At 42.0% G+C, this 26,327-nt stretch overlaps 1 pseudogene; it reads right to left on the reverse strand.

The window, feature by feature from the left end:
* Nucleotides 1-16,583: 16,583 nt before the first annotated feature.
* LOC124799348 lies at nucleotides 16,584-16,703 on the reverse strand (annotated as a pseudogene).
* Nucleotides 16,704-26,327: the final 9,624 nt, after the last annotated feature.

Here is a 26,327-nt window from a genome sequence, read left to right on the forward strand (position 1 = left end):
TTCAACACTGCAAAATGATCTACGATCCATTGTACTTGCTGTGAAATGTGGCCTCGGCAATACGGTTTAATCAGTAGTAGCAGACCATGTGCTGATACGAAATTCGTCTCTCTGGCGACGTGGTTTTAGCAAACATTAATATTTTAGGATGTACAGGGAACCCAATGAAATTCAGAAGAGCAAAATAACTTTAATAGAATAAATGATGAAATTAGACGAGTCGTGGGCGTTAGTGCCATCTTAGACAGTGACCTGATGACATCACAAATCGACCGTTGCATGGATACATATAAAGATTCGGCTTGCTGACTTGTTTGAAACTATAACTGCTTTTAGTCCTTAAAGCCTCTGATATCTGCAACAATGGCAGACGAAACCTTAGGAGGAGAATTATGTCTTGAACCTCGGTCTTATGTCCTTAAAACAACTGTACCAGTACTATCGTTGTATGATCGTTGACTTGATGAACAGCGGTGTGTCGGGAAAGCAAACATTTTACAAGATGCTAGATCTTCCAATTCTAGAGTGTTTCGTCAGCGTTTGGAGTCCTTAACAAAGGGACAAGAAAGCAGACATCGAACGAAATCAGACTCGCGCTACAAAGATTGTAACAGGTCGTTACAGCCGACAGGAACGTGTAACAGTAGCGCATGCGGGATTTACATTGGATTCCTTGAAAGAAGTAGAGAAATAAGTCGACATACATCTCGCGAGATCCTCTTCAGCGTTGAGTAAATTTAGAGAACTGACGTCAACTGACGATCCTGTAATAAATCTTTCTCCACCTTAACATACCGGGTGATCAAAAAGTCAGTACAAATTTGAAAACTGAATAAATCACGGAATAATGTAGATAGAGAGGTATAAATTGACACACATGCTCGGAATGACATGGGGTTTTATTAGAACCAAAAAAATAAAAAAGTTCAAAAAATGTCCGACAGATAGCGCTTCATCTGATCAGAATAGCAATAGTTAGCATAGCAAAGTAAGACAAAGGAAAGGTGATGTTCTTTACAGGAAATGCTCAATATGTCCACCATCATTCCTCAACAATAGCTGTAGTCGAGTAATAATGTTGTGAAGAGCACTGTAAAGCATGTCTGGAGTTATGGTGAGGCATTGGCGTCGGATGTTGTCATTCTGCATCCCTAGAGATGTCGGTCGATCACGATACACCTGCGACTTTAGGTAACCCCAAAACCGATAATCGCACAGACTGAGGTCTGGGGACCTGGGAGGCCAAGCATGACGAAAGAGGCGGCTTAGCACACGATCATCACCAAACGACGCTCACAAGAGATCTTTCACGCGTCTAGCAAAATGGGGTGGTTCTAATAAAAACCCCTGTCATTCCAAGCATGTGTGTCAAATTTTACCTCTCTATCTACATTATTCCGTGGTTTATTACGTTTTCAAATTTGTACTGACTTTTTGATCACCCGGTATGTCCGGAACGTGTGCTGAGAATAATGTAAGAGGTATTAAGGTGAATACACAGAGGCGGCAAAAGTCATGGGATAGCGATATGAACATGTACATACGGCGACAGTATCACCTACACACGGTATAAAAGGGCACTGCATTGACGGAGCTGTCCTTTGTACTCGGGTGACCCACGCTAAAAGATTTCCGACGTGAATATGGCCGCAAGACGGCAATTAACAGTTTCTGAAAGTGGAATGGTCGTTGGAGCTACACGGACGGCACATTCCATTTCGAAAATCCTTAGGCATTCAATATTTTTATATCCACAGTGCCAAGAATACAATATTTTCGGCATTAGTTCTCATCATGGTAAAAGCAGTGGCATTCGCATAGCGTTGCGAGTGCTAACAGACAAGCAACTCTGCTTGAACTAACCACAGAAGTCAATGTGGGGAGTACGTCGAAAATATCCGCTAGGACAGTGCGGCAAAATTTTGCGCTAATGGACTACGGCAGCAGACGACGGATGCCATTGGCTTTGCTTAACACCATGACATCGTCTGCACCGCTTCTGCTAGCCTCGCGAACATATCGATTGGACTTTAGACGACTGAAAAACGTGGACTGCTCAGATGACTCTTGAATTCAATGGGTAAGAGCTGATGGTAGATTTCGGGTGAGGTGCAGACGCATCGAAGACATGGGCCAGGTGGTCAACAAGGGAACGTACCAGCTAGTACCAACTTCACAATAGTGTGGGCTGTGTTTACATAGAATCCACTGCTCCAGCTGAACCAATCATTGACTGAAAACGGTTATGCTCGGCTACTAGCCATTCACGCACTTCGTGTTCCCAAACGACGAAGGAATTTTTATGGATGATCATGAGCCGTGTTACTGGACCACAATTGTTCGTGATTGGTTTGAAGAACATTCTGAACGTTTCGAGTTGATGATTTGGCCACCCACATAGCACGAAATGAATCCCATAACAGTATCGAGGGTTAAATTTGTGCACAAAATTCTGCACCGCAACAGTTTCGCAATTATGGACAGCTATAGAGGAATCGTAGCTCAGTATTTCTGCTTAAGAATTCGAACAACTTTTTGAGTCCATGACACGTCGAGAGGCTGCACTACTCCGCGCAAAAGGGGGACCGACATGATTTTTTGAGGTACCCCAAGACTTTTGTCACCTTAATCTACAGCATCATAAATAAAGCCACAGTTCCCTCCATCAGCATGTGAATGGAATTGCACAGAAAATCGCGCGCGCTGGAACGATGTAGTTTCCGACGAGTACAATATAGTGGGTTGCGTACTTTATATGGAGATGCACATTAAAACATATCAAATACAGAAATCACAAAAGGAGGGGTTTAATTTTGGGCGGAATCACTAGTTCCAGAATACTGATTCGGCCACTATTTCCGTGTAAACATGGGCGTGAAATAAAGCCCTAGTCAAGTTTGCATTCCCATTATAAGAGGAGAACAAGCACGTCAGTGAGAAGATATTTCTTTAACCTGCGAGACACAGTCTACAAGCAACCTCTCAAATATTCTCCAGCCGCACCGCAGCCTGCCTTCCCTTCAAATATGACGCCAGACCCGCGACTGCGGCACGTTCCATTAAGCTTATTGGCTGCATCCAAGGGTAGAAGGGAGACGAGGGGTACGTGGATTTTTTTCCTGATGTCGGAGATATTTACCCGCTCTTAGATCATAGAGTGCTTGCAAACAAGGTAGTTTGGAAAGCCTCCAGTCGCCAGACTCCCATCCCGTTTACGTACAATCCTTTGTGAGGACTGCAACCTACAATAAGGCGCTCCATTCCCGGCAAATTTCCGTTGATACAAGAGGTGAATACACAAGAGCTTAGTCTGTAACTTCTTGCATCATCCAATATCGTAAACCAAAACTCTTTCAAAGTTGTGCTAATATACTGAAACAAAGTAGGTGACTTTTTTACCTTACGACAAGTGGAATATCAATTTTTTAAAATTATGTCCGGCCATGTCAATGTTGACTACTTTGTCCCACCCGTGGGGGCACGGTGAGCTATGTTGAAATCTTAAATAGGAACATTACTATTTTATTGTAATACGTAACTTTTAAATGTAACACTTATCACGTTGAGCGATGTATGGCGCTGTAATTGACAAATAAGGCAGTTGAGTTCAATACCTGTATTATACCAAGAACAGTGAACTGGATTAATATGACGACTCGTTCAGTTTACTCTGTTCTCCCATCTCCCACCAGCAGGATGCTCGTTTATGATGTGTCCTCTCACCTCTCATTAACGGGTTGCTAGTTGGTAAGAATTACTTCACAGTAACTACTCAACAATGCCGCCGTACTTATTTATCCGAACTTTCAATGATTCTACTTGTGAAATGTTTCCGATGTAATCTGATGACATGCATTCGTGATACTGTGAACCACATCCGCGCAATGTCATCAAATCAGATAGTGAATAAATATTTCAAAACAGGTACACGGAGAAAACTGCAGAACACTGACGAGGAGAACACGACAAGTGCTATAACACGAAATACCAGAGTCTTCGCTCAGTGAAAGAGGGATAAAAATAATCGAACACAAGTCTCGGCTTGTCTGTCCATACTCTGAAAAAATGACAGTTTTCGAGATATTTACGACGTAGTTTCGCTTAAGTGGTCGCTATTATGAGACGAAATGGTGGCTCAGTGGATAGCACTTAGACATTTTTTAATTTTGCGCCCTTTGCTAGAAACCGGATTATTGTTTCTATTTACTTTATTTTTATTTTTTGATTTACCTACCCATGAGCTTACAAGGTAAGTACACGAATGTTTCTTGTCAAATTATGGAATATAAGGGCGTTACAGCTGGCTATTACAATAAGTGTCGTACATTTATTTTGAAACATATCTATGTGTGGTATGTTGAGGGGTTACAACCTTTTTAAACTCTCATAGTCTGATATTTAATCCTGAAATCAATTCTTAGTTTTGCGCACCGTGTTCGAAACCCGATAATAACTTTTATTTTGCTTTTCCATTTATATACGCACGTCTGTGGAAGATTACTACATGACTGTTTACCAGTGTGTATTGATATTGATATAATATATTGATATGCCGTCGTTATTCGTCTACTATTTTTAAGTCATACAAATAAATTAAAGTATGTGAAAATAATTTGAAATCGTTATTGGTGAAATTCCTGAAGCGTATCTTGATTCACAATCAAATGAAAGCGCCAGTTTTCGGAAAAGTTATCCGTTATGTATAGCGCGCCGAGAAATATTTGACAATGGGTGAAATCTTCAGCAATGTTACGACGTATCTTTGCTGAGTGAGATTCATTCGAAGAAATGTCACTGTGGCGAATCTGCGATGGTCGCGGTGTTCGAATGTTTCTACGATCGATATCTTCCAAGAGAACGTGCCAAGTCTTCCTGAAGAATATGAATAAAATGTAACAAATCATATCTCAATTGATATGAGAATTAAATATCAGAATACGAGTATTTAAAAAGATTTTAGCTCTTCAACATAATACACGGAAGGATGTTACAAAATAAATGTATGACAGTTCTTGTGATACCCACTTGTAATTTTACAATTCATATAATGCTCCTGTAGCCCATAATTTGATAAGGAACATTTGTGTTGTTCGAAGCAAACGACATGAGTAAATGAATGAAAACAATAAAAATTAAATAAATGAAAACAATACACGGGTTTCGAACTTGCAGGGTAAAACTAAAAAAAAAAAAAGTAAGAAGTGCAAACCAGTGAGCCATCATTTTGTCTCTTGATAGTGTCTACTTAGGATCGTTGTTTTTTCACAAACGGTCGAGTACCAATGGACTCCTCCGCTTCCTATTCCACTGAGCGAAATTCAGGGTAATACGTGTAAAGACACACACATCTTGTTTGTTCTTTTGATATCGTTTTCGAACTCAGCTCTATTATTGATTGATTATAGCTGCAACATAAGAGTTTTATATCCGAAAGTATTTCTCCCATACACTACGAACCGGCAATGATACTGCAATGTTCCTATTTAATATTTGATGGTTGCCACTCGTCCCATGCCGATAACTCCAGAAAGTATTTTTTACAATTATTACACGTATTTCTCCTCTATTCAACGCGAAGCGTGGTTTTTGAGATAATTTGTGGTCTTAAGGCAAAAAACACCCACTTTTTTAAAAAAACGTAAAGCTGTTTCCAGAATCCTCAGAAAGTTCTTTACCGAATTGCACAAAGTTTTTATTTTTTACACGATGCCCTAGACATTCTTAAGTACATTTGCTCTGTGTACATGTACAGGGTGTCCCATTTATCTTGACCACCCTAAATATCTTTTTGCCCAGATGCAGATTACAAAATGTTCCAAGCATTTGTTCTTTAGCCGTCAGGGGGATATCAGTCAGCATGATTGCCTACGTTGTAGCTTTGTTTTTTACAAAGATATGAAAAGCGGTATGACTTTTTTTTAAATGGCACCCTGTATTTTTCATTCGGTACTTCACTTCCTCTCCTAAAGACCTATTCAAAAATGTATCACAGTGCACCATTCACTGAAACACAACGTTATTAATTACATAGCCCGCATCTCGTGGTCGTGCGGTACCGTTCTCGCTTCCCACGCCCGGGTTCCCGGGTTCGATTCCCGGCGGGGTCAGGGATTTTCTCTGCCTCGTGATGGCTGGGTGTTGTGTGATGTCCTTAGGTTAGTTAGGTTTAAGTAGTTCTAAGTTTTAGGGGACTGATGACCATAGATGTTAAGTCCCATAGTGCTCAGAGCCATTTGAACCATTAATTACGTAACACAACACTGACGTTGACGCTCCCAGCGCTTAGTGCTGGTACTCGGGGTAATGGAATATTTCCACGAGCTGACGTCGACAGAGGACAAATGTAAACATAAGTAGAATGCACACCCGTCATTCCGTCAACCTTCGTCAGTTGGAGAGTTGTGTGAGTAGAATGTACACCAACGAAGAGAAGTTAGAAAAGCTGTTCATCTATGGGGAATGTAAGTTAGAAAAACAGTAGTTGCAATACTGTTTTCTTGTATATGGGTACATTTAGTACAGTAATTTAGGCCTTTGAAACACTGTTGTGTAGAGTAGGCATACAGTAAAGGCCGTCCTTCAATCAAACTGAATCGACATAACGTTTCTTTTATTGTTGTTGTTGTTGTTGAAAGTTGGCGAAATGCTACGCAGGCAGCGGAACTGCACAGAGAGCGATATCCTGACAAGAACCCACTTTCCCGACGGATGTTTTCTCGTCTCGTTGGGACGCTTCAGGAAACGAGAAGTTTCAACCCACGACAGCGCAATTGTCGTAGCACTCGCACAGATGAAGCTGCCGGAGTTCTGTTCTCGCTTCCGTTGCTGTGAATCCACATATGAGCACACGACAGCTTGAATATGAGATTGGCATTCCTAAAACCAGTGCACATTGTATTATTCTTACTCGTCACCGATTCCATTCTTACCATGTACACTCACATCAAGAATTGCATGGGAATGATAATTTTGTACAGTTCTGTCAATAGGCACAGCAGCGAACCCTCACCAACCCGAACTTCTTCTCCAATGTTTTAATTACCGATGAATGTTCCTTGTCAAACGAGGACAAATAAATACAAGGAACATCCATTATTGGTCCCGCGACAATCCACGATGGCTTAGACAGATGGAACATCAGTGTCACTCGGCAATTAATGTCTGGTGTGGGATGCTTCGTATTACAAATATTGGCCATTTTTTCATCAGTGGTAGTCAAAACGGCACAGAGCATGTCAATTTCCTAAGACGAATTCTTCCTCCTCTTCTGGATGAAGTGCTGCTAAGAATCAGAATGCTTATGTGGTATCAACATGATGGATCTCCAGCACATAATGCCTTGCGTACACATTGTGTTCTGAACCGAAGGAATCCTGCCAGATGGATTGGTGGAGGAGGAACAGTTACTTTGCATGCTAGGTCTCCTGATTTAAATCCTCTGGGCCTTTTTCCTTGGGGATGCATTCCAACAACTCCAGACGACATGCGGGAACGTATCGTGCTTGCTTATAATTCTCTTCAGCAGGCAACACTGGAAGGAATAAATAATTCTTCCATTCAACGAGTGCACCAGAGTATCGGTGTTCAGGGCCACCACTTTGAGCAACTTTGACTGTTCCACTCCCGGACAATGGTACAGCAGAGTCAAAGTTTATTTTGTGTTATGTTTTTACTTAGTTTTCATTTGTTTTCTGACAACTCCAACAAGTGGTTGAGTTTGTGATCCCGGGCTCTAAGTCAATGTTGTGTACTGTAATTAATAACGTGTTTCAGTGAATGGTACACTGTGATACATTTTTGAATAGGTCATTAGGAGAGGAAATGAATTACCGAATAAAAGGTACAGGGTGCCATTTGTAAAAGTCATACCGCTGTTCATATGTTTGTAAAAAACAAAGCTACAAGAGAGGGAATAACGCTGATGTCCCCGTGACGACTAAAGAACATTTGCTTGAAACATTTTGTAGCTTTCATCTGGTGAACTGGTCAATTTAGGGTCCTCAAGACAAATGCGACACCCAAATATACTATGTGATCAATAGTTTCCGGACACCTGGCTGAAAATGACTTACCGTAGCGCCCTCCACCGGTAATGCTGAAATTCAGTATGGTGTTGGCTCACCCGTAGCCTCGATGGCAGCTTCCACTCTCGCAGGCATATGTTCAATCTGGCGCTGGATGGTTTCTTGGGGAGTGAAAGCCCATTCTTCACGGAATGCTGCACTGAGAAAAGGTATCGATGTCGGCCGGTGAGGCGTGGCACGAAGTCTGCGTTCCTGAAGAAACCAAAGGTGTTCTACAGGATTCAGGTCAGGACTCTGTGCAGGCCGATCCATTATAGGGATATTATTGCCATGTAATCACTCGAACAAAGGTGGTGCATTATGAACAGGTGCTCGATCGTGTTGAAAGATGCAATCACCATTCCCGAATTGCTCTTAAACAGTGCGAAGCAAGATGGTACTTAAAATATCAATTTAGGCCCGTGCTGTACAAAACAACAAGGGGTGCAAGCCCCCTACCACACCATAACACCACCGCTTCCGAATTTTGCTGTTGACACCACACAGGCTGGCAGATTACGTTCACCGGGCATTCACAGACTGTTATCGGATCGCCACATTGTGTACCGTGATACGTTACTCCACACAACGGTTTTCCACTGTTAAATCGTCCATGTTTACGTTACTTACACCAAACGAGGCGTCGTTTGGCATTTACCGGCATGATGTGTGGCTTAAGAGCAGCAGCTCGACCATGAAATCCAAGTTTTCTTCACTTCCCGCCTAACTGTAATAGTACTTGCTGTGGACCCTAATGCAGTTTTGAATTCCTGTGCGGTGGTGTGGATAGACGTCTGGCTATTACATCTGACGATCCTCTTCAAATGTCGGCGGTCTCTTGTAAGTCAACAGACAAGGTCGGACGATACGCTTTTGTGAAGTACGTGTCCCTTCACGTTTCCACTTTACTATCACATCGAAAACAGTGAACCTAGAGATGTTTAGGAGTGTGAAATTCCCGCGTACAGACGTATGACGCAAGTAACACCCAATCACCTGGACACTTTCGAAGTCCGTGAGTTTCTCGGAGCGCACCAATTCTGCTCTCTCGCGATGTCTAATGACTACTGAGATCGCTGATATGGGGTATCTGGCAGTAGGTGGCATCACAATGCACCTAACATGAAAAACGTGAATTTTTGGGGGTGTCCGGATACTTTTTATCACGTAGTGTATATATACAGCAGATTACATCTTTTCTTTTTCCACTCCAAGGAATGGAGCGGGCTCTTTGTGCTCCAGCCCGTTGAAGAGTCGCGGCTCCTTTCAGCCAGTTACCAGAGAAGTATTAGCCTAAGAACGAACAGAAACCTTCTAAAACTCGCAGTCAGACCACGGGATTAAATCCAATTGATTTATATGTGAGATGTCGTCATTCGTTGAGGACTCCGTCCCAGCCAAAAATTTTATTTTTGTGTATATATAAAGTGTAAATACACGATCTAGTCACATTAATATAACAACCACCAATGTTCAAATTGCAAAAACCACTAACAGCACTAGCAGTGGAAGGCAAAAAAGCTTGTTGCGGAAGACGCGCAGTGTAGTCTCTGTAATGCGGAACCAGACCAATGCATCTGACGTTCAAAATGGCACGATTCAAGTAGCCCTAAGCACTATGGGACTTAACATCTGAGGTCATCAGTCCCCTAGACTTGCAACTACTTAAACCGAACTAACCTAAGAACATCATACACATCCATGGCCGAGTCAGGATTCGAACCTGCGACCGTAAGAGCAGCGCGGATCTGGACGGAAGCCCCTAGAATCGGTCGGCCACAACGGCTGGGAAATGGCACGACAATGGGCTTTTCAGCCAAGGCTGTACGTATTTCCGAAACGGCTAAGTTGGTTAACTGCTCGCCTGCCGCTGTGGTTAAAGTATACGCGTAATATGCGTCGCAAAACGATGCCATATAAAATCGGCGCCCAGGTTACTGTAGTGCACCAAGGACCATGCATGGGAAGGAGTGAGCGAGGCTGTGGATGTGTACATACGAACAGACGTGGGCCTGTTGTACAACTGGCCGCACAGATTAACCAAGCAACCTCCAACACTGTATCCTAAACGACGGTTCAGTGAACTCTGGTGCGTAAAAGCCTACATAGCAGGTTCCTTGTTCATGCGCTCATGCTGATAGCTGTTCATCGGCGACGAATGCTGGAATTTGCACACCTGTTTCGTGACTGCGTGTCTGTTGAATGGCATGAGGTGACCACTTCAGATGAATCACGTTCGTTTACACGATAAGGCCGTAAATTGAAGTAAATACGTAGGAATTACAGTTACTAGCAACTTAAATTGGAAGGGGGAAGGCTAACCAAAGACTGCGTTTTATTGGCAGGACACTTTTTACTGACACACACAGTGGTTACGGTTACTACAAGCCTTACCACAAGTTGGGAAACGGGGCCAAATTGCTAGTAGTTTACTGTCGAGTTGAGATTTTCACAAATGTTTTATTCGTATCTTACAGAACTAGCAGTACGGCATTAACAGCCTTTTAAACACGCAGCTAACGGCAATCAAGTAATTTATAGCAATACAACAATTTAAAAAAAATTAAAAAAGAAACACAGAAGCTAGCAGTACGGCAATAAACAACCTTTTAAAACACGCCGCTAACGGCAGTCAAGTGATTTATAGCAATACAAAAGTTAAAAAATTTTAAAAAACATAAAAGCTAGCAGTACGGCAATATAATACCTTTTAAAACACGCCGATAACGCCAATCAAAGTAATTTATAGCAATGCAACAATTTTAAAAAAATTTAAAGAACATTAGTAAACAGGCTACTAAAGTAAATACAGAACTTCGTTAAGAAAGTACGGTGAGGTAGTGAAGTTACCAACAACGCCATTAACAAAATTAAACAGGTCACAGCAAACACGCTATTTATGGCAATAAAAGGAATTTACAAACTTGGAGGAATTAAAAAAGATTAAACAAAAGCGTCCTGGAATATCATTAGAACATATCAGATATGACGGATCCGTGTAAGGCGGCCACAAATCACCCCACTCAGGGATAGGCTAGACAGAATACTGACCAATTTAAATACGCCCATAAACACAATTGCCACTCTCAGGCTGGTCACTGCACCGACTCTTAGCCATCGAAAACTTGTTATAAGATGGCATAGCTTGCTGACAGAATTAGAGCTAACCTTTTGCAAGAAAACATTAACCACACAGTCCTGAATGAGCGACCACATGATCAACCGACAAGCAGAATGCATTTACTCATAACCAACAACAGAATAGTGAAACAATTAAACTGCCAAAACTACACCACCCATCGGACAGTAATGAGAGGTGGAGGAAAGCTCACTGTCTTCAATTACACTGGTGCCAGGTACAGGAAACCCGGTCGCCGGTGCCCACAAGTCAGAAGAGACGCTGGTTACACCAAATTATTACTTAATGATTAAACCTTCCACCAACTTATCTTGCAATTATGCTCGATCAGGTAGTACACGACCTCCGATGGCAAGGATCCACACATCCGACCGCGCACGCGTCGGCAGTGTACCCAACACGCCACGATGACACGACAACATGCTCTGTCAACGGAGTTCACGTCTTCTCTGCAACGTTCACGGGTAGTGACTGCCCCTTCGTGTTAGGTGTTTCCTATTAAACTCCAGTGTTGAAACGGAGGATTTAAAGAAGCTTGTTAACGCCCCACCAAGCCGAAATGAACAGCAACTACTCGTGGGGCGATTCTGTATACAACCAACAAGCAGGGAGCTCTTCCGTCAACTCGACTCGCTCGTTACACACAACCGACATACATCACGTGGCGACTCGGTACAACCGACCACGCCTGCTCCGCGCTAGAGAGCCACACTGCCATCCGGTGTCCACCACACTCTCTCTGCGCGCCACGCCCCTACTTCCGCTCCACCACATGAGGCTACAACCCCCAAGATCTCACTTCTTCCATCGCCGTTTCCCGGAAGTAAAAACGCAGATATCGATAGCAGAGGCAAAAGACAACAAAGCAGCCACTGAATGACAGACAACATATCAAACAAACATGTCAGGGGAAGAAAGAGAAAACCAATGCAAATTAAACACAAGGTGTAGCACGAGTCGATACACGGTTCACTACGTCTGTCCCTCCTCTTTTTAGTACACTGCTGCGCGGTATGGGATCCGTAGCAGGTAGGATGGGATCCGTAGCAGGTAGGATTGAGGGAGTACATCGAGAAGGTTCAAAGAAGGGCACCACGTTTTGTAATATAGGGAAATATGGGAGAGAGTGTCATTGAAATGATAGGGTTTGAGGGTGGACATCATATTAAACAAGGGCGGTTTTCGTTGCGACGGAAAGATGTACGCTCCATCCTTGGCGGATATGGTTCTGCAGCAATCGTCGGTAGGGTACATATCGGAGGAGGGCGCGTTATGGTCTTGGGAATGTTTGAGTGACCTTCTCCGGGTGATTTTGTCATTCTGGAACGCACAATGGGCCAGTCCAAGAATGTGTCTGTGTGTCTATTCCTGGAGACTATGTCAGTCCCTATACGTAGTTAGTTCTGACCTTGATATGCAGTGTAACGAAAGTTACCACACAGCCAGAAATGTACGTTTAGGATTCTAAGAGCACCCCGTAATCTCCTGATCACCGAATCCCCCAGTCGAGAAAATGTGAGACCACCTCGATCGGGCTGTTCTCGTCATGGATTCTCAACCGAGAGGCCTGGCACAGCCGGCCACGCAGTGGTTAGACACTGGACTCGCATTCGGGAGGACGACGGTTCAATCCCGCGTCGGGCCATCCTGATTTAGGTTATCCGTGATTTCCCTAAATCGCCCCAGGCAAATGCCGGGATGGTTCCTTTGAAAGGGCACGGCCGACTTCCTTCCCCGTCCTTCCCTAATCCGATGAGACCGATGACCTCGCTGTCTGGTCTCTTTCCTCAAACCAACCAACCAACCAACAGCCGGCCACTGTGTGGCATCGGAATGGCTCCACATCCCTGCAGGTGCCTTCCAGAACCTCACTGAAATTCTACCTGCACGTCTCGGTGCGGTCAGCAGTGTAAAACGCCGTCATTCAGTCTTTTGACAGGTGTTCATATAATTGCGTCTGCATAGTCAAAACAGTGATATTTCGTTGTGTCTGTAATTTTTAACAACTTAGATTAATAGAAGAGAGAGAGAATATCCAATGAACACTGGTGCAATTGTTCACGGGGTCGCCTAGTAATGTTTCAAAACTGGTTCATATGGCTCTGAGTACTATCGAACTTAAAATTTGAGGTCATCAGTCGACTAGAACGTAGAGCTACTTAAACCTAACTAACCTGCGGACACCACACACTTCCATGCCCGAGGCAGGATTCGAACCTGCCACCGTAGCAGTCTCGCGGTTCCAGATTGAAGCGCCTAGCAGCGCTCGGTCACAGCTGCCGGTTCGTAACTTTTCAGAAATACTTAAGAGACGGCAGAGGAAGATACTACAAGAGAGGCGTCGCGAATTACTGAGACGACTGCTGGAAAAATTCCACGAAGAGTAGAGTAACATGGTACTTTCTGTCACATATGTTTCGGGACGTTATCATGGCTGGTTTGTAAGAGAATTATTTGATTATAGGAGCACTGAAGGAAAATCTGTTTTAATTGTTAAAAACCATTCAAAATCCAAGCTCGCACAAGTTATTTTTTATTCAAGACAACCGGTTTCAGCAGTCTTTGCTGTCATCTTCAGGTCTTAAACATTTGTTGTAGTAAAACATGGTCATTTTATGCGGATCTCATACACAAACTGTAAAGTGGATAAAACGTAGCTCACTATAAAGGTTTGTCATCCACAAAATATCTAAAAATACATATCAGCATTTAGGGGTGAGAAAAGTTTATAGTGTGCTGAGTTTTATCCGCTTAACCTCTTGTACAAGAGGTCAGCGTAAAATAAACGTGTTGATAACACTTTTAAGACCTCAAGATGACAGCTGACTGTGGAAACCGGCTGCCTCGAACAAAAAAATATATTCTGTGATCTTGGCTTTTGAATGCTTTTTAATAAGGAGAAGTGTTTGTGAATCGAAAAGAGAAAATGGAAAATAGTGGTGATAGAAGACGTACCCCCCACCACACACATGAAGGTCGCTTCTTAAGTATAAACGGAGTTGTTTCATTGGGTGGAAAAGTCAAATGAACAAGTGAATATTTCCAACCGGAAAGTCCCTGTTTTATTTATTTATTTGTTTACTTCAGCCACGAAGGTCGCTGGGCCATCTGTTGGATCGAACAATCTGCCTTAGATTTTACAAAGTATATATACTTTTACGTAAAGTCTAATGACAAGTTGGATGTACACACCTGCTTTAAATTACAACTCTGCTCGAAAATTCAAAAATTTTAAGATTAAGAGGTTTAAAGAAAAAGTGATAAAATCGAAAGAAAAATAGAATGACACAAGACGAAAGGGAGTTGAAATGTACCTGTCTCTCTGCCTAATATCCTAAGATGGCATATAGTGATCTATGACGTTCGGAAGAACCGTGAAGGTAGATTTAATATTATTTATAAGGCAAAGCTAACACTATTTCATGAGACGCAATAGTATGTTTTGAAACCATCAAATTTGTAATTTCCTTCAGAGTATTCCGTAGTCGGCTTTTTTTTTTTTTTTTTTTTTTTTAATCATTACAGTCACCTGGACCATGTGGACCAGACTGCTTGTTATAAGATGAGCACAATACAATTTTTTAAAAAAAGGTAGGAAAATTTGAAAGCGAATCAAAATCAACTGCCAATTCCACTATTTTTCTACACCTCTACAAGGGGCTCCTGCACATAAATAACAACAAGTATACCACAAGGAAACATTTGAATTTCGAAAATCAGTTAAAGATATCAGTTCTGCTGTAACCTATACAAAACTGAACCTGAAGTGTAGTGCACCTCTAGTGTACACTGTTAACGAAGTGTTATCCAAGTGAAAATCGTTTCCCAGTCTCTTTTCACTAAGTAGGTACGAAATTTTTCTTTGAATTACTTCAACACAATAAGATTTGGCTTAAATAGTTGTAGTTTGATGCATGCTTACGTAATTTGAAATATAAGGGCTGAGCGTTTCACGAGTGTTGTTGACCTAATGAATTAGGCAAATTTTTTGAGTGGTGATAGATGAGGAGTCGATTCAGCGGACTAAATATGTGGTATTTTCACTTTCGCAGAGTAATATAACAACTAAATACAGTTTGTGTGGGAGGAGGTAATGAGTTCATACAACGTTGTGTCGGTTAAGTGTTTCACACATGAATTTGGAAAGTGAATATGGCACTGTTTGGGCATAGTTCTAGTTAGTTACGTGTGGATAGTATATGTGTGGAAGCAAATTTAATAATAAGATATTCTGTACTTTTGGGGTTTTGGGGGCATGTATAACAAATGCAGTGTAAGTAACGAGGGAAGTTCGCAACGTAGAGCCTTCCATGAAATTGAAAGTTTTATATGGTTCTCACATTGTGCAAAATAAAGCCGGCAAACGTTACGTCCAATTTCCAGCACGCCACGCCGTTCGAAGCGGCGTGAGCAATAACGATGGATTTACTGCTGGCATTACCCACTCCATTTCCGCGCATTTTGATGTGACTGCTTTGTTTCTGTCACTTCGCTTAGAGAAACAGGCGTTTAGCAGGAACAGGTGGTTATGATCACGTGAATCTCACTCCAGCGTTACGGGGAAACACGAGATATGACAATCGCAACTGAAGCGAAAATTACCACTTCAACACTTTTCGTAATGAAGCACTTTCATCAGCGAAAGTAAGTAATTTTTCAGTGGAACGTCAACGGGGTGTTCTGTAATTTTTGCCCGACCGTTCCGTCACTGTTCCGTTTGAAGCGCTTGTTGTTACGCATTTGCGTCAAAGGGGACCGTTGTGTTTGTAACGATATATTGATTTATTGTTCTCTGATCAAACGACCGTAAGAGTCAAGCAGTTTCTTAATTTGCTCTACAATATTTTTGTATTACAAAATAGTTTCCAGTAATAAAGAACTAGCACTTACTTTGACACCAGTATGCCAGAAACGAAACCTTGAAAACTAGAGATATTACCTGGAGGACATTCTTTGATGGTGCCATTAGGTGTGTAACACAAGACCAATACATACAGTCACGACACTCACTGTCACCGTTTGACCGCTGGAGGACACTAGCGCCCCACGCGGTGAGAAAGCAGATATACAATGCGTCGTAAGGATATGTTTGTTTTAAGTTATTTTCTACTTAACTGAAGAAACAGTTATTATATTTTTGTGTTCCATGTGTCAATAAATTATCAAGACACTTGGCACAAAAGCACTCCGTCGTCTGGCCACAAGTGGTCCTTCTGGTCCATCCGACTGCCGTGCCATCCTCAGCTGAGGATGTGGATAGGAGGGGCGTGTGGTCAGCACACCGCTCTCCCAGTCGTTATGATGGTATTCTTTGACCGGAGCCGCAACTATTCGGTCGAGTAGCTCCTCGATTGGCATCACGAGGCTGAGTGCACCCCGAAAAATGGCAACAACGCATGACGCCCGGATGGTCACCCATCCAAGTGCCGGCCACGCCCGACAGCGATTAACTTCGGTGATCTGACGGGAACCGGTGTATCAACTGCGGCTAGGCCGTCACCGCAAGACACATGAAGTATCACTAAATACATGTGAAAGCAGGCGAACCTCACTGATGCACTTTAGCCCCCTACACCTTGCTCACGAAATTCTTTCCAATACGTGTACTGGCAGCTTACTCCAGTGAAAGGAAGAGAATGTGAACACGTACGTTAAGCATGATTTTCTAACATTTTTGCAAATGTAGTTACTTTTTCTTCGATAGGAAACGTGTCGAAGATTCTTGCCGCTCGTGGCTCAAATTTGGTAACAATTGTTGAAATGGTTTCTTCTGTGTTATGAAACAGTTTCATTCCATTTGACAGTTTTTATCACATCTGTGTGGTTTTCGCTTAAGCTACAGTTGTGGTGGCTTATTTGGTACGTTAAACGATGTAGGTATTACGGTATCCGTACGTTACAAGAAAATCGTAAATAAACTCCCCTGCGATGTCCTTTTCAGGGCGATTAGAAAACTAAATGAACACAAATGTCGTGCAATTTTTTAGATTTTGTCGGTTTTTATGGCAATACTGTAAAAAGTATGTTACAAATCAATATAAGCGTTAGTATTGAACTCATCCGTACTTTATTCAAAGTGTCGCTTGCTGGCTGCTTCGCATTTTGCTATCACAGTGGGCAACACAAACGAGACGGTGTGTCGCGACTGTTATGTTAGACTAGAATTTAAATTCCTGTTTTCATCGCAAGTGTTATTTGTCAAATGTCTTACAGCACTTATTGTCTTTTATTCACTATTGTGTATGATGACGATGTGGAGTCATGTGTTGGAAGTGGATGTATTTCAAACATTCAAAGATATTTAATTTCCTTTCTTTTATATTTGATGTCATTCCAAATTCATCATTTAGGAAAGCTGCTTTCTGTTATTGAAATGTATACAGAATTACCATTGGTGTGTGTTGCTTATACACCCATCCGCAATCTGGTTGTGGCAAATTGCTTTTAAGTTATTTTGTGGTAGTATTTTTAAGTAGTCTCATGAAACCCATATAAGAATTTTCTGATATTTCTTGATCGTACACTGCTTAGCAACGTCTTCACTATAACATCGGCTAGTATTCGCTTACAACAAGTTCAGATTCTGTAAAACATAAGAAAAATTTGTATTACTGTGAGAGAAAAACTTGCGCGGACGTTTTTATCTTCAATAACTCTTTTCCAGGTGTGTTGTTATGTAGGGCAAATAATTGTCACCTCTGCAAGCGAAATAAAACGATATTAAGAAAGCAAAAATCTGACATTTCAATGATCTGTAATCTCTATTGATGCATTCGTGCCAACGAGTTAAGAGTTCTTCAAAATCCACCATGAAATATTGCGGCATGCTAATATGAACGGGCGGAAATGTGATTAGACCGTGTTGCATAAATGACACTCTTTTACTGGATCACTAAATACGCCCGTTAACAGCTTATTGCGGCAAAGGTCGCTGCTGTAGTTCTGACTGCTTGCTATGTGCGTTTCGGACATACTGTTCAAGTTTATCTATTCAAGATGTCTTTTTCGGCAAACTGAATTGGTATACAATTCGCAGATATCCAGCAAAACAGAAATATACGTCTGTTATAGCTAGTTACTTCAGCAAGGCAGTCAACACGGGTGTATCATAAATACCCAACGAGGACTGTTCTATTATAAATTTATCTATGATAATTAGCCACCACGTACCATGTTTGAGTACCGTGTAAAACAAACAAATTTAACGTGTAATATGTGTATAAGTTTCTCTATCTCTAAGGGCTGAAAATAGATCTGTTATATTTAATATTTGATTGTGATGTAAGTAAAAGAATTTTTAGAGTGAAACATTAATCAGTTCGTACAATTTCTGTAAACACCTGAGATATGTGTGCTTAATCTGTATAAATTCTAGAGATTAATTCCGTTGTTGCGGGCTAGCGAAGGAAGAGAGATGTCATGGAGAGACTGTCAGTCAAGGATCTGTGAATGGCGGTAGCCAGTTTCGAGGCAGTAATGCTTTGATTTATGGACGGGATTGCTCTAAATGCTTTTTTTTTTACAGTCCTGTGCAAGAGTAAGTGGAGGCTGCTTATTTACATTGATTCTTAATACCGACCGAGTTGTTGCTAATTTTACAAGACCTATTAGTGTACGAATATAACTCCGCCACGAACATCGACAGTGCACTGTAAAGAACTGCAGACGTTGTAAGCTACAACCTGGATTATGGTCCGCCTACAAACGAATAAATTACTGAAATGTACTGCTATTACTCGCTGGCTTTTTTTTTTTTTTTTTAATAGTTGACTCCTCTTCCCATCAATGATTTTACAGGAGGACAGAGGGTGTAATGCGTACCGAGGTACGAAATATATTGCAGCAGAGTGAATAATAATGAACGACTATCTTACTCATGAAAAGGGTAAGAAGGTTTATTTTATCAAAAGGCGTGATCTTCCAACGAATGAGGCTAAAAGGGATCATAATTTCATAATGTTGAGGAAATTCAGTTGAACTGGAGCTGACAGATCGGTGATTATATTTTGAGCTTTTAAGCGTGGAAAGTTTTGAATGGGTTTCCCGTGAATTACGCGGAAGAGCAAATGATAATTTGGTTATTAAATTACAGGTAGTGATTCAAGGATTCTTTCTAAAGGAGTAATATTCTCATTTCAATCAACAGATACGATATCAATTTGAATAAAAAAAAATAATCCTAAGGCCATTTGAATCTGCTCTTGGCACTACACTGACTACACAAAATCGTCATCATTATATTCCACATTAATTTTGTAGTTTTGTACTTGCTTAACGACACTGTAGAGAGTTTGAATGCGTGAACGCACTTCTGCTGTATTAATCGTTACGTAACGTATTATACAAATGAATTGTTGTTAGTTCTCACTGTATGTTATCGAGCTCGCCTCCGTCAGCCTACATTAAAGTACATATTTCCTAGTGTAAATAATTATCACAACAACAAACTCGTACTAGAGATTTTCCGTTTTATCAGTGGCCGATATGCCTGGGACAACATCCCTTACTGAGAAAGACGTTTAAAATACAAAATATAGACTGCGTTACAAAAAGTACTTGGACTATCATAATTCTAAGAGGAATGTCTTATGGGATACCTGTATCTCATGAAATTCCCACAAAATCAATTTATATGCTATCCGTGTATAACCTGTGATTAGCATATCCGAAAACTGAAACACAATCAGCAGCCAGATTACTGTTAAAATATAACATATTCTGCGAAGAACCAACGTATCAGTCAATTAGGCACTCTGAAAGTATTGATCGCTCCAAACTAACTCAATGCTGTGTCAGTCTAAGGTCGATGACAGCAAATCAAAATTTGTGGGTTTGTCAGCGAGAATATGTTTTTTTTTCCCACTCCATAATACAATGGACACTATGCCGAACCACACCTTCCTTCTAAGTTACGAACATTATGTAGTAACCGTTACGTAATGACACTGACTATGCGAAAAGGAGGTAATCGTACAATGCAATATCGAGAAAAATGGGACAGTAAAGAAATTCATTAAGGTTGTGTGTTTCGAAATTCCGTTTGCTGTTTTGTGCAGTTGTAGGAAAAACGAGTAAACCGGTTTCTTCTAGAGAGCACTACTGGCGACTTATTGCACCCCTTCGTCTTATTAAGTGCCCATCATGAGACGAAACAGGGCTAGTGGAACAAAGGGCTGGGAAATTGCAAGTTCCGTTGGCCCTGTAGCTTAGTTCAGCAGCGGTCTCTAATTAAAGTTGTCTGCTGGTAGACTAGAAATTCGCACTGTACTGCGTCGGCAGCTTTAGATGTCTCCAGGAATACAAATTCATTACGTTTCACTTGCTGCGTTTGTCGCATAATGTCAGCACTGAGGGATTAATTTACACCAGGAAAATTTCTCTCCCACACAAGCCACGCGGTGACGACTCTTGAAGCTGAGTGCAATTACTGTGTTGCTAAACACGCATTACGACACGCGTTAGAGTTTGTTTTAGTTTAGATGTAACTATAAAGAGACTTAACGCAAAATATTCATTAGTTTACTTAGAATCCTATAAAATTCTATGACGGGATATGGATATGAAATGTCTGATAGCAAAAGTGGCTTCAAGTGTACATTACAGCATTTTCCTTTGCACAACTATTACTGCACAATAAAAAAATTCTTCACTAGCAATAAATTGTTAGTAACAAACCTGTAAGCGACAAGGATGTGGCCAAAAAATTTAATTGAATCAAGATTTTGTCTCGTTTCACGTCATAACACATAATAACTGTTAGTATGATCAGTGAATTGCAGAACTAACTAAACTATGGATGTACTGTTAGTGAATGCAGAAAGGGTGGTTTAGTTTTAAAACGTTGCACCTGCTGATGTTGCTGTGGTCAAAAAAGAACTCCATTAGCAACTCAGTTTACGGATTTTTAAATAACTTGTGGTAGCCTTTTAATATTGTAACAGTAAATATGTGTGAGAGAGAGGTCTCATGCGTGAAAGAGACTTAGTTCCAAGCTACGAGTCTGCATGTCTTTGTACAATGAAGACATTCTTCTTTTTTGCTTTTACAACGAAAATGGTGAAATGTGCCAAACAGTTACTTTCTCCTTCTCCTAATGTGCTGTACTTTTACATTAGTCATTAGCAGCGCCTGTATATTTAAATGAGTGTAAGATACGGAGTATTAGTTCAGAAGACCATAAAACCCGTACTTTTAAATCCCATACTTTTGAGACTCGTAATTAACTTTACACACCATAGTGATTAACGTCTCTGTATGCCCTAAAATTCTTATGCAAATGAATTATAAATCTGTACATCCTGAAAGTACAGTGCGGTATTAAATAATAATATCAAGCATCTTAAGAGGCACTTCGTTGAACCTCCTTTCTTTCTTATTCGTCCTGCCCTCCAGTGTGAAATACTGCTGAATATTCCTCCTTTAGCTGTAAAAAATACCTCACTTCGATTTAAGCAGTGTTCTCACACTTAATGCAATTAATTACGGGAAGTTAATTTCGTGCTGACTGGGTGTTGTGTGCTGTCCTTAGGTTAGTTAGGTTTAAGTAGTTCTAAGTTCTCGGGGACTGATGCCCATAGCTGTTAAGTCCCATAGTGCTCAGAGCCATTTGAACCATTTTTTAAATTAATTTCTTGTCTCATTCTATGCTGCAGTTTTTCTATTGGGTAGGGATTATTTTGTCAAACTTCACTTTCTAGTTTTCTACAAAGTTAAATCTCACCATAAACGTAGTGAAAAGATCTTGACGACCTTAACCCTTCTTACTTGTGTACTCATCATTGCGTGTAACGTTTGTAGAATGATCATACACCGGTATACGTAGGAAAATTGTCTGAGTGGAAATAAAAATTAGTTGACCGGCTGATGAACAGATGTGGTGAATAATCTTCTCACATAGTGCATAGAAAATATCTGTTGGTATGTACTTACACTTTGTTGTCTAGCAAATCGTTTAGTAGATTCTCAAATCCACACCGCCCGTGGCTATACATATTCAGGTTTACCTTCAGTGTTTAAGGATCCTTTTCAAGGAAACTGTCAAAAAGTATTTCGAGCAGTGCTCTCATGGCAAGCTTAGGATTATTACTTCATAGAAGGCACTCTTCACCATACATGTTATGTCACAGCGAATATGAGGAGCTTCTGACGTCCAGTACTTGTTAGTAAAGCTTGGGACGACTTCTAAAAACGGAAAGCAAATATGAAAACTTGAACTATACGAAAAAACTTATGAAAATAACTTCCAGTAACAATGCTGTGGAAAAGGGCAGATACGTTGAAGATGTGGCCAAAAGGGTCTGTCATGTTCCATCAAAACTACACTACTGGCCATTAAGATTGCTACACCAAGAAGAAATGCAGATGATAAACGTGTATTCATTAGACAAATTTATTACACTGGAACTGATATGTGATTATATTTTCATGCAATTTGGGTGCATAGTCCCTGAGAAATCAGTACTCAGAACAACGACCTCTGGCCGTAATAACGGCCTTGATACGCCTGGGCATTGAGTCAAACAGAGCTTCGATGGCGTGTACTCGTACAGCTGCCCAAGCAGCTTCTACACGATACCACAGTTCATCAAGAGTAGCGACTGTCGTACTGTGACGAGCCAGTTGCTTGGCCACTACTGACCAGACGTTTTCATTTGGTGAGTGATCTGGAGAATGTGCTGGCCAGGGCAGCAGTCGAACACTCTGTGTATCCAGAAAGGCCGTTACAGGACCTCCAACATGCCTTCGTGCATTATCCTGCTGAAATGCAGGGTTTCGCAGGAATCGAATGAAGGGTAGAGCGAGACGTGTAACCAGTGGCACCCCATATGATAACGCCGGGTGATACGCTAGTATGGCAATGACGAATACACGTTTCCAATTTGCGTTCACCGCGATGTCGCCAAACACGGATGCGACCATCATGATGCTGTAAACAGAACCTGGATTCATCCGAAAAAAAGGCGTTTTGCCATTCGTTCACCCAGGTTCGTCGTTGAGTACGCCGTCGCAGGCGCTCCTGTCTGCAATGCTTATTCAAGGGTATGCGCAGCCATGGTCTCCGAGCTGATTGTCCATGCTGCCGCAAACATCGTCGAATTGTTCGTGCAGATGGTTGTTATCTTTCAAACGTCCCCACCTGTTGACTCACGGATCGAGATGTGGCTGCACGATCCGTTACAGCCATGCGGATAAGATGCCTGTCATCTCGACTGCTGGTGATACGAGGCAGTTGGGATCCATCACGGCGTTCCGTATTACTCTCCTGAACCCACCGATTCCATATTCTGCTAACAGTCATTGGATCTCGACCAAAGCCAGCAGCAATGTCTAGATACGATAAACCGCAATCGTGATAGGCTACAATTCGACCTTTATCAAAGTCGGAAACGTGTTGGTACGCATTTCTCCTCCTTACACGAGGCATCACAACAACGTTTCAACAGGCAACGCCAGTCAACTGCTGTTTGTGTATGAGAAATCGGGTGGAGGCTTTCCTCATGTCAGCACGTTGTAGGTGTCGCCCCCGGCGGCAACGTTGTATGAATGCTCTGAAAAACTAATCATTTGCATATCACAGCAACTTCTCCCTATCGGTGTAATTTCTCGTCTATAGTACATCATCTTGGTTGTGTAACAATTTCGATGGCCAGCAGTGTATTTCTTAAACCGTAAATATTTAGGTAATGACGAACGAAGGGTCTTGTAATGTATGGAACTGTGGACCTAGAAACGGCGGAGAGGCTTCGTCCCCGCCATAGCCCTCACACACAAGTCAGATTAGATGTACTCTGTAACATAAAGAATAGATACGAATCACAAGCGAAAAGAGATCACACTGTCCAGCCGTTACCATTAAGAAAAGAGAGGAAACAACGTTACGTCGGATTATCTAGGCGCAATGCTACTTTCACTCCTTAAGAGTGAGAGCTTAACTAACTGCATGACCATACAATCGTGGCTGCTTAGAACATCTAAGCCGGTAACTACTCGTGATATAAAAAAGGGTAACTTAATTCATAACCTCAAATGGTTCAAATGGCTCTGCGAACTATGAGACTTAACTTCTGAGGTCATCAGTCCCCTAGAACTTAGAACTACTGAAACCTGATTAACCTAAGGACATCACACACGTCCATGCCCGAGGCAGGATTCGAACCTGCGACCGTAGCGGTCGAGCCGTTCCAGACTGTAGCGCCTTGAACCGCTCGACCACACCAGCCGGCAAATTCATAACAGAAAACCAGTGGTACTTCATGTCTAAATACATAAATCCCCACTTATCTGCAAGTTAGTAAAACGCAGAAAAGATTGTGCAATATTGGGACTCGTAAGCTGGCACTGAGAACTGCTGGTATCAGCAGATATAACAGTAAATTAAAAATGTAGTGCGACTAAGGCCTCCCGTCGCGTAGACCGTTCGCCGGGTGCAAGTCTTTCCATGTGACACCACTTCGAAGACTTGCGCGCCGATGGGAGTGAAATGATGATCATTAGGACAACACCCAGTCCCTGTGAGCGGAGAAAAATCTCCGACCCAACCGGAAATAGAACGCAAGCCCTTAGGAATGACATTCTGTCGCGCTGACCACTCAGCTACCTGGGGCAGGAGATATTACAATTAATATACAGAAGTGAAGTTACTGATTAAGTTTCTTGAAACAGTTTCCATAAGTACGTGCCTCTTTCTCGGGTAACAGAATTAAGCTAAAGAAACATACACACGTACACACACACACACACACACACACACACACACACACACATGGGTGCTCGCGTGCTCGTGGAACGTTAATAACAGTATGTGGGTTCGAGCTTGAACACACGTGAGCCAAATGACACACAGCTTGCAATTCAAATGGTTCAAACGGCTGTGAGCGCTATGGGACTTAACATCTGAGGTCATCAGTCCCCTAAAAGTTAGAACTACTTAAACCTAACTAACTTAAGGACATCAAGCATATCCGCGCCCGAGGCAGGATTCGAACCTGCGACCGCAGTAGTCGCGCCCTTCTGGACTGAAGCGGCTAGAACCGCTTGGCCACCGCTGCCGGCATTACAGCTTGCAATTACTGACACAGTGAATAAGGGGTCACCGCCGCCCTACGCAATTATTCAGACTTATACTCGCACTACAAGCTTGATATGCTCACCGTTCGAATAATCCCAACGTTATTACGAAGGCGTGTCAGACACGGTGTATGGTTGCCGACGACGTATCAGCGTGTACCAGCACCGCTCGCCCGCGGACAGCATGGATATCACCGTGACCATTACTAAACCCAGTTCTGCAATAACAGGAAGGCCGCTTACGTCAGGCCTCCAAACTGGTAAACTCGAAGCTGCACTGCGGTGAACGGTTATCAGTTGTCTGTCTCACTCGGCAACGATACCCATCAGCGACATCCCAACCCGACGGCAGCGATACAGTCTTCATGCGAATAGCACCGGTACACTCTCCGCCACGCGATTCAACAAGAGAAGTCCCCCCTCCGTACATGGCAAATTCATCCTTAAACGGCACGAGTGTCTGCCAATCGCGAGTCGTCAAAGATGGGTTAGGCGGAAACAGCGGTCACACAGACGGTGCCAACATGTATGTCGCTACGGCTAATGAATATTATTTCGTCTTATTATTGTGACTGTAAAGGATATCAATGATACGATTCGCTGATGACATTGCTATCCTGAGTGAAAGTGAAGAAGAATTAAATGATCTGCTGAACAGAATGAACAGTCTAATGAGTTCACAGTATGGTTTGAGAGTAAATCGGAGAAAGACGAAGGTAATGAGAAGTAGTAGAAATGAGAACAGCGAGAAACTTAACATCAGGATTGATGGTCACGAAGTCAATGAAGTTAAGGAATTCTGAATGACGGACGGAGCAAGGAGGACATCAAAAGCAGACTCGCTATGGCAAAAAAGGCATTTCTGGCCAAGAGAAGTCTACTAGTATCAAATACCGGCCTTAATTTGAGGAACAAATTTCTGAGGATGTACGTCTGGAGTACAGCATTGTATGGTAGTGAAACATAGACTGTGGGAAAACCGGAACAGAAGAGAATCGAAGCATTTGAGATGTGGTGCTATAGACGAATGTTGAAAATTAGGTGGACTGATAAGGTAA

This window comes from Schistocerca piceifrons, chromosome 5, assembly GCF_021461385.2.
Source record: "Schistocerca piceifrons isolate TAMUIC-IGC-003096 chromosome 5, iqSchPice1.1, whole genome shotgun sequence".
Taxonomy (NCBI): Eukaryota; Metazoa; Arthropoda; class Insecta; order Orthoptera; family Acrididae; genus Schistocerca; species Schistocerca piceifrons.